Below are 11,332 nucleotides of genomic sequence, written 5' to 3' on the forward strand. Positions count from 1 at the left end.
TTCCACTGTTTATTATAGTGTTTGAAAGGAATGTATGAATGTATAAGCGCGTGAGATGCATTTAGATGTTTAGATTGCGAAATATAAACTTAGTAAATACTAATAGCTCAGAAACATTGACCAGTAAAAGCTAAAAACAGGCGTGGCTGTGTGTTAAGAAGACTGCTTCACAGTCACAGGGTTCCGTGTTCAGTTCCCCTGTGTGGCACCATTGGCAAGTGTCTTCTGCTATAGTCTCGGGCCGACCAAAGCCTGTGAGTGGATATTGTAGACGGAAACTGAAAGAAGCCCGACGTATATATATATATATATATGTATGTATGTATGTATATATATATATGTATGTATGTATTATTTGCGTGTGTCCTTACCATCGTTTCACAATCGGTGTTGGTGTGTTACGTCCCCGTAACCAGCGGTTCGGCAAAAGAGACCGATATAATAAGCACTAAACTTGCAAAGAATAAGTTCTGGGGTAGATTTGTTCGATTAAAGGTGGTGTTCCAGCATGGCCACAATCAATTGACTGAAACAAATAAATGAATAAACGAATAAAAGAATATGTATATAACAAAGACGTGTTGCTCTGACATATAAGGAAGGACGGCTTGTTTTCTGTTGCACGAGAGTATTCTAGACAGCAGCCAATAAAAGACAACCGAATTTTTGACATAAATTTAGTCATAGACATTCCTAAACTAATGGCTTACGGGTTGGGGAGTTGTTTCTCAGTAACTTTTGTATAGTTACTTTCATTGGTCTTTGTTCTTCAGAGCTGGCTGTATTCTTAAAACATTTTCTTAGACATTCAGATTTCAAAGTCTGATCACTGTTTTATTTACAAACTCAAAGCCAAGCACTAGTCGTTCCTTTGAAGAATATCGTTCCTCTGAATTTTTACTCCAGGCCATGCGTTTCTCGCTTGTGTTTATATATACATAAAAGTTAAAGGGCATATAGCGGAATGGTTAAGAGCCCGGGCTACTAATCCCAAGATTGCGAAATAATAATAATAATAATAATAATAATAATAATAATAATAATAATAATATAATAATAACGATAAATGCCCTGATGCAGTACCAGACAGTGGCTCGCATGGCTTCTGATCTTAACCGATTGGAAGTGTTATCATGTACGTTGTTTTATCTTGGTATAAAAGATAGGCTACAGCAAATATTCTGCTCAATACTACATATTTGCTTGTCAGTTGTTTGACCTTAACCAGTTGACCATGTCCCTTACTTGCTGACGATATGTGCATCTCTGATCACGAGCAGAAGTAGTGGGGAAGCATCATAGCCAAGTGTTGAAAGGAATTCTTAGAGGTTTCGATAATTCACCTTTGGAAACATGGGTGGTTCGTTCAACACCCTTAAACAATCCTTATTCAGGGACCTTTTGAGCGGTATGGTCTACTCGACCAAAAGAAAATTGTAACTGGGCCCCATTTGCAAGGTCATGCACTGTTATCTTGATATGAGATCCCCATGTCACGCATATATGGTTGTGATGCATGTGCCTGGTGTACCCTTATCAGACGGGTAGTCATGATGGGTATACTGAGCCTCGCATATTTAACCTCATTGTCACTTTGATGGCATGCACTGCTCTCTCACTCAATGATAATAATAATAACAACAACAACAACAACAACAATAATAATAATAATAATAATAACATTTCCAAAAAATACCTTAGGAATGGGAACCCAGGTTTGGGTTCGATATTCTACGGGGACACCTGATGAAAGCTGGAGAGTAAATCAACAGAAACGTTGTGGTAACAACAAAGAAGATGAGGACACATATTCGTCTAACGTAAATAATGTACAGAATTCTGCATCTCAAAAATATAGAACAGTATCAAAGAGAAAAGACATCGATATTGCTGGTCTTAGAGGCATAACTAAATATATGGAGACCGAACTTTTGCAAAGACATAGCAAATTCAAATGAAAGTATGCTATTGTGTGTGTGAGCGTGTGTAAGAGAGAGAAAGAAAGTAAGAGAGAGAAAGAGAGAGGAAAGAAAGAGAGAAAGGGAGGGGAGAGAGAGAGAGAGAGAGAGAGAGAGAGAGAGAGAGAGAGAGAGAGAGAGAGAGATGACATGATGAACTCTAGGAATATTCTTATGACTGAGGCATACAGAACGAAAATCTATTTTAAAATTAAAACTATATTTGAATATGTCTGAATGTTTGATTTTGTCAAACTTGAACAGCTTAGAATATAAGTGATAGGATAGATATCACATAAAATCTAAAAGAGAATCATATATGATTATCATTTAATAATTTAGACGCTAAAATATAATGGAGCTAAAATGTAATATCACAATATTTTATCGTAAAATGTGACGTCATTGCAAAATTCTAGTGAATACATATGTTTACTTTACGAATAACATAATTGTAAAATTATGTTCAAATGGTTTTATATCTTTAACAACTTACCGTTTTTTTTTTTTAGTTTAGTCTCTGTGTGATTTCAACATCAATGTATCTCCTGCCATATCGTAAGCAATAAGATATGATCAACGTTGTCGTTCCCATATACCTCAAACCACAGAATAATGTAAATCAGAACCAGTTGTGGGATAGTACTTTTTTCGAAGGGATAAAGGGAAGCTCGAGAAGAAAAAGGTTAAATTTGATACAGAGCGCGATGAAAGTTCATATTATTCTTAGAAATCTAGATCCTGCAATTTCACCACCAATTTCGCCTGCTGCAGATGTTATTCTGTCCATTTGACACTCGATGTGTATAAGAGATATTTTGTGAAGACAACTACCGCAGATGAGATGGCTTTACGTATTTAGACACATTGCTAATTAAGAAGTAATTTTGAACCGCTTCCGTCGCTAATTATGAAATAATATATGCGTGTGTGTGCGTGCAAGTAGGTGTGCGTATGTATGTGTAGGTATCTGTGTGGCGCTAGTTATATATATATATATATATATATATATTATAACATATTATATATATATATATATATATATATATATATATGTGTGTGGGTGTGTGGGTGTATGTATATATAACACCTGAGGATATACATATAAGTTTATATGATCATATAGACATACTTACTCGGCGTGCAGCACACATGCGCGTTTATTGATTTACATTCACGTTATCCTTAAAATAACTTTCTTTTACTTAATTTACCGATAAATGAATAATACTGCGATAAATATTTATAGAGAAATATAATGTTTATATTCTAGAAAAATTTTTTTAATTGTTTGTTAGAATTAATTCGAATGTCAAAACACATCATTTCGCTAACCCAATATTTCCAACATATATTCATTATCTTCTCATATTTAATTTATTTTTGCGATTTATTCTAGATCTATGTCTGCTGTTATTTTCTCCTGAAATGAGTTTATATATTCATAATATATATTTAAAAAATATTTTATTTGTTTGACTCAATATTGGTTCATAGAATAATTTTCATTCTTCATTGTTCTTCAGAGATATTTTTTATAGTTAGTATATATCGTTTAGGAATATAATACAAACACACACGCACACATGCACATATACAATCATCTATCTCTTTCTCTCTCTCTCCCTCTCTCTCTCTCTCTATATATATATCTATGTACATGTGTTTATATTTCTATGTATATATATATATATGTATGTATGTATATATGTATATATATATATAAATACGCACACACACACACATTTATTTATACACATCGCAACCCGCACACATATCTGACGCTGACTGACGCTGCAGGGCAGCACTTATATTGCTAGAAGTAAGAGCTAAAAAGCCCTAATAGCCAGAGGAAGCACATGCCTTATTTCACACGACTATTTTGCCGAAGCAGTCGCTGATTCATATGCTAAATACTATATAATGACAGGTGGGATTCAGCTAAATCATCTAGCGGTAGAGTAGTCACCACTAAGGAGCTTTAATTCGACGTGAAATTAAACTTGTATGGTGATCTAGCACACTGTGGGGTGGGTACCTCGCCTGTCAGTTCATAGACATATGCTTCCTGCGGCAATAAGGGTTTTTTCGCTCTCATTTCCAGAAGTTCAGGTACTAACTACTCTGCACCGTCTGTGACAAGTAGTGACAACAAAACACACGCGCACACACACACGCACATACACACACACGTATAAACACACATGCATACACACACATACATACATATACATGCTTCTTTAGCTTGTATACACATGCCTTGTTAGCTTGTAGAGCATATGTAATAGTAAGCAGACTGAACCTATGACAAACTAAGTGTCTTGCTCAATACATCACCGATTTGGTTGATCCAAGAATCGAACACACGAACTCACGATACTGAACACCACACCTTGAAGAAGGGTCGCAACATATATGCATATATATATATATATATATATATATATATATTATATATATTATATATATTATATATATATACATACATACATATATATATATATATAAACACACACACACCACACAACATCATATATATATGTGCGTGTGTGTTTGAGTATATGTTTTGTGTATGTATATATATATATATATTTATATGTATACATGCATAACTATATGTGTGAAAGCATTTTGTTTAATCTTTACGCATTTTATTATTTTAAAAATCATCTCGCTGAACTTCCTCCTATCAATATCATTATTTTCCTGGTTGTAGTTTTACACATTAGTTACAGAGTAGCGATGTGAGTGCAGAAAACCACAATGTGTTAATTATTATTTTAAGAGTGATCACATCGATTGCACTTTTACCTCATCCTAGAAAATATATCACAAAATTCCGTTTCATGTTCTTTGAAATATAGAGTATTTGTGTTGTAGTCAGAATGTAATTAATATCATACCATTTTATTCCTATGGCTTTAACTTCATGTTTTATCAATTTTATGCACATCAATTGAGTATCAATCCTACCCCGAAGCTGAGTATTTGATAACCTTTGACTAAAAATATATGAGTGCCAATGGAAGAAATCAATAATAATTTCAAAAATATATTTGATGATCACTGTTCAACATGCTCCCGATCAGCGGGGATTGCAAGGTACTGTTAATACATGATTTAATAAATCTTCACTTGACCTACAACAATAATGCCCTGCTGAAATATTTAAACACTGTAATTTTCAATTTCCCAACGAATAGCATTTTACTGCTTAAAATCACCTACATTTAAAGTAAAAAATCAGATAATTATTCAAAGAGAGAATGTGAAATGTGGTATTTTCTATAATATCTTATATGTTAATACATCCAAGAAATATTCATAATTATTGGTATTCTTGTGCTAATCTATGTTTGTTAATGCGCATTTGTGGGTGTTTGTATGCGTGAGTGTGTGTGTACTGTTTAATATACATATATATATGTATATGTATATATATTATATATATAGATATATATATATATATATATATATATATATATATATATATGTCTGCACTCGCAATGATAGATCGCTAGCCACTACACAGTCTTTATTTTCTCTCCTGTTCCTACTGTGTTACTTTCTGTGAAGAGCGTAGGCTCGAAACGTTAAAAACATTTTCACTTCCCGAGCGTTCAACTAATACATCTGTTTGTTGTCTACACCACCTATTTTCGTCTTTTGTTTTTTGTAAATTCTCCCTATACATATATATATATATATATATATATATATATAAGAACATTAAAGTGATGGTCTGTTGCCAACTTAATGTGATGACAGTCCCAGGATATATATATATATATAAGTCGAAAATATCGTTATAGGTATAAAGATACCATAAACAATTATAGAAAAATGGAGGTGAGAAAGATGTTGCATTAAAATTAGATTTAATAAAAATAAGATTCAATACATACGCGCGTTTCAAAGGACAATACAAATATGTAAGAAAAAATTGCAGAGTACCGGGGAACAAGCACAACATATCCATTATGTACGTGCGTTCGATACTGTGTACAACACTAGCACTGCATCGAATTTTCATTTGGCTACATGTATAAATATGTGTATATGTATGTATATATATATGTATACACACACGCAGACACACACAGACACACACACACACATACACACACACACTTATATATATATACATATGTATATATACATACATATATCTATATATATATATATATATATATATATATATATATTATATGTATAGGAAAAAATAAGTTCAAAAAAGAACAATTCAAACTTTTTGAGAGGTCCAAAAAGAGAGAAAGAATGATTTCTAATACAGATTCATCATATTCATAAAATCAGCCACAAGTAATAAGACTACGAAAATAATAGTTGAAAAAATATCGTTATAGGTACAAATATACCATTAAGAAATTATAGAAAAAGGTGGAAAAGATGATGCATCAAAATTAGATTTAATACAAAATAGGATTCAATACATATGCGCGTTTAGAAGGGCAATGCAAATATGTAAGAAAAACCCCATTACAACATAATTTTTTTGCCATATTTGTAAAATATTTGAAAGTGAAAATTACCTTCAAAATACGGCAAATATTTCGTAAAATACGCTTTCGATGTGAAATAGATTTTTTCCATAGGTTTTTTTCGATTGCATTCAAGTACCGCACCTCCAAATACTTGACTGCCATTTCTAGCACGCCCTGCTACCACGTAACCCCTATTTGTGATAAAGGACTCGAAATACATGTTATTTGGTAGCAGGGAGTGCTAAAAGTAGCAGCCAAATCTTTCCATTTCTGGAGAAAGGAGCCGTTTACGCGTGATTTCGATGTCACATTCGTTGAAAGCATGCAAAATAACCCGGAAAAGGAAAAGACACACGAAACTCAGATGCTGAGAAACTCAGACTTTCCCGGTGAACCAACAGGTCAAGTGTATTCTAGTGTATATATATATATATACACATACACTATTTTATAAATATGGCAAAAAATGTTTTGTAATGGTATTCAAGTGAAAATTTTGAAAATTATTTAAAAATACAATTAAATATTGTCTGTTTAAAGAAAACTAAGATATAAATACTTACTGTACAAACAATTTACATTTTTGAAATCATATTCACTAAAAATATTTCGAAATGATAAAAATATTGTCTTTAAGAAAAGCAAAATAGAAACATTTACTGTTAAAAAACTCATATTTTTTCGTTGTCCAGTGTCTATGTGTAATCGAAGGATAAGAGGTTCTTGTCTTTCAAGATTAAGAGAATTTTCGGAATATTTTCCATTATGTGCTCGTTTGGCTGGGTAACATTGCAAGCAAGCAACATTCAATCTGACTTTTAATGGATGTATATATATATATATATATATATATATATATACACACATATTAAATTTTCCATATATCCATAGATATAGATAACTGTAAGTCGAAGGACTATCCCTTTCTCTGTATCTCTAATAAAACTTGTCCATTTCCTCGCATTCATCCTTGTGCAAAAACTGAGAACAAATTTTAAGTTGTTTTTAGACATTTAACATCTACTTCTAGCGTGCTGGCGTTGTTCCTCCTGCGCCCTTAATCATAATTATAGATTTTTAATTATATACATAAATATTAATTTTACCGGTATGGTGTATTTTATTCGCTGGTCACTGATATAATCATTTTAATAATTACATCCTCAATTCATACGCATATATATATATACAAATTGATGGATAGATAGATAGCTAGATATTAATTTACTTATAAATATATGAGTTCATGTCTGTGTTGTGCGTGTGTCTACAGTAATACCTCGCCATTTTTTTTGGAAACTTAACACCCGCAATAGTCGAGGGTTTACTGTATAGATATTTACTTGCATGGATTGGTTAAAAACAATTTTATTATGTAAAGTGGTGAAATTACATGCCTCATGAGCGATATAGTTACATACGCGATTCCGTGACCACAGGTTTCGTGCAAGACATTATCAAAACCAATAAAGTTTGCTTAGTTCCCTCTCGAAATGCTACTTATAATTACGTTCGCGTCTATGCACATTTGTGTGAGCGTGTTAAAATGTATGTTTACGTGGCGTATATGTATATGCATTTGTATGTCTCTCTATCAGACTGAATCTCTCCCTCTCTGTCTGACTGTTTGTCTCTCTCTCTTACATCCTATTTCTCTTTCGCAAACCCTCGATTACTGTGTCGGTGTGCACTTTTGCGTATGCACGTGCGTTTATGTATTGAAATTTTGCATTTCACTAAGCTATCAAACTTATTTACAATTAATTACTTTTCTAAAATGCATTTCTAAGTAAAAATTTCTCCAAGTTCTCAATGTCATTGCAAAGATCTAAATGGTGTGATGTTAATTCAAAACTAATACAGAATGCATCAACAGCAAAAATAATATGATGAATTAAATCGCTAAATCACATGCAACCAATTACCGCTTAGATATCCTTATGACAACTCTTAGATTTGTCATATTTCTTGTACCTTCCTTAAATTTACAGCTGCTTTTGTCTTACTAAACAACTGTTTTTCGCTTTCTATGCAAATCGTTTGAATTGAAAATCCTATTTCGCAGAGAACGTAATGAAATTGGAATGAGCAACCTAATAGAAAAGAATAGTCGTAAATAATGGGAACTTTCTACTTGTCAAAATTTAAGGGTTCTTTTTATGAATTTCAATATTTTGTATTAGAATGGAAAAGTTCCTGGTTGTCAAGGAGCTACGGAGGTTATACTGAATTATTTAAAAGTTATCAGTTTGTCACTAGAACACATAGGTTTCTTGTTTAGATCATCCTAAGCCCATATCTAGTAAGTTAGTTTGAACTGTGGCTCTTTCGGCATTTTTTCACTATATTCTATTAAGATTTGCATTACAAATGCGTCAAATAAATTTTTGCGTTATCAGCTATTGTTAAACAAGTTGATCCACCACGCGGAAGGATAATTGTCGTTGATTTCACAGGCATCAATTGAAACTGGTGTTCTTTATTATTTATTTAACTTTTCCTTAGGAGGAAAGATATAAAAATAAAAACAAAACTAGGGTATCTTAAATGAGATGCTGAATAAAAAGAGTATGATATTTGAACCAGAACTTTATTATTTGAAATAATTTTGAAGACATAACAAATCAAAGCATTTTTTGTGTAGTATATTTGTATGTATTAAGTTAGGAAGAAAATAAATAACGAAAATGAGTATTGTACTTGGTACAGAGGGCCATGCATTGTACGTAATTATGTGCTATGAAATGTATAATGTCTTTATCTATCTGTCTGTCTGTCTATTTATTAAATCATCAAATACAAGCATAGTTGACATCATCAAACACAGCAGCATTAGAATTAAGCTTCTGAAGGTCATGCAGGTGACCGGATTAATCTCCAATCAGATCTGTTATCCGATGGGCAGAAAACCACATTATGCAGCTGAAGGAGAATAAATTCGAATTATTATACTTGGTAAGAAAAGGATTTCACGTAAGCTACTACACTCTTCCCTTGGGGAAAAACCTTATCGGATCAAACCTCGCTTGAGACCTCGGAGTAACTGTTGCCAACAACTTAAACTGGAGTGCCCACATAAATAACATAGTCGACATCGCCCGCAAGGCGTAGTCCTGGATCCTTAGGACTTTTCAGTTTAGAGAGGCTCCTACCAGTATCCTTCTGTTCTCCAACTTCACCCGTTCTCACCTTTGAATAATGTTGTCTGCTGTGGTCTCCCTATCTGAAACAGTATATTGTAAAAACGGAAGCACCTCAGAGATCGATCACAAGGAAAATAGACGGCAATCCTTATCCCCTTCAACGTCTCCATGGAAGCTATATCATTTGGATGCCATGAAAAATATTTCAACATTACTGCTCAATTGAGGTTGTCATCTATTTAATGCTATCGGTCCTCTATAAAATTCATGCTCCCGTCGCATCACAGTACTAAGAAAGAACTATTTCATCTCAGCTGGATCTGCTCTCTTCAACATCATGTCGAGACACACAAGAAATTAGAAGGATCTCCTAATATTTAAACGGTTTCTGGATGATTATTTCCAACAAATTTCAGATAAACTACCTACCCCCGGATATATATCTGCAAAGAATAATTATCTACTCGAATGGGATATGGTGCCCATTGAATGACTAATATGAAGCATCTTTAAATGCTTTTCCCAGATGGTGTTATTAAGTTAGACATGGCTTGGGCCAATGTTGGTCGAAACTTATCTAGTTATCTATCTATCTATCTATCTATCTCTATCTATCTATCTATCTATCTATCTATCTATCTATCTATCTATCTATCTATTTATCTATCTATCTATCTATCTATCTATCTATCTATCTATCTATTTATCTATCTATCTATCTATCTATCTATCTATCTATCTATCTATCTATCTATCTATCTATCTATCTATCTATCTATCTATATGTCTGTATGTCTGTCTGTCTGTCTGTCTGTCTGTCTATCTACCTATATATATAATATACTGATCCATGATAGAAAATTCAACAAAAAAGTGTTCTATCTGTGCTGTGGCTGTCTTTAGTCGAACAAATTGATCCCAGGACTTATTCTTTGTAAGCCTAGTATTTGTTCTATCAGCTCTTTTGCCGAACCTCTAAGTTACGGAGACGTATACACACCATCATGTAGTGGTATATATATATATATATATATAATATATATATATATATATATATATATATATATATATATATATTTGTAAACAAGAGCAAAAGAAAAAAGATTTCTATGTCAATATGCTGAGAATAGACTTAAATCGTCAATCATCACATTTCAATATACATTCACCATGAATACATGTCGTGCAGAAATCGAGGAAGGCAAGGTAAGAGAATTTTTTTAAAAATCATTATCTCTATATTGAATCAATTTCGGGATTAATGCTACGGATTTTTCCCTCTTCAGTAGAGAATACGATAAGAAATAAATGAAATACTTACAAGCACCCATGGAAAAAATTCTGTTAGCTTGCCTTCCTCGATTTCAGCACGACATGTATTCACGGTGAATGTATATTGAAATGTGGTGATTAAAGATTTGAGTCTATTCTCAGCATATTGGCATAGATATCCTTTTTCTTTTGCCCTTCTTTATAAATTGTTTATAATTTTCGCCTTTAAAGGTATTTTAATATGTTGCCACTTTGATGAAATGTTTTTGGAAAAAAATGTTATCATATATTACAAGTTTATATATATATATATATATATATATCTATATATATATATGCGACAGACCTCTTTCTACTTCCGTCAATCAAATCCTCTCACGAGGCTTTGGTTGGCCCGAGGCTATAGTAGAAGACACTTACCCAAAGTACCACGCACCGGGACTGAACCCGGAAC

Source organism: Octopus sinensis, linkage group LG3 (genome assembly GCF_006345805.1).
Source record: "Octopus sinensis linkage group LG3, ASM634580v1, whole genome shotgun sequence".
Lineage (NCBI taxonomy): Eukaryota > Metazoa > Mollusca > Cephalopoda > Octopoda > Octopodidae > Octopus > Octopus sinensis.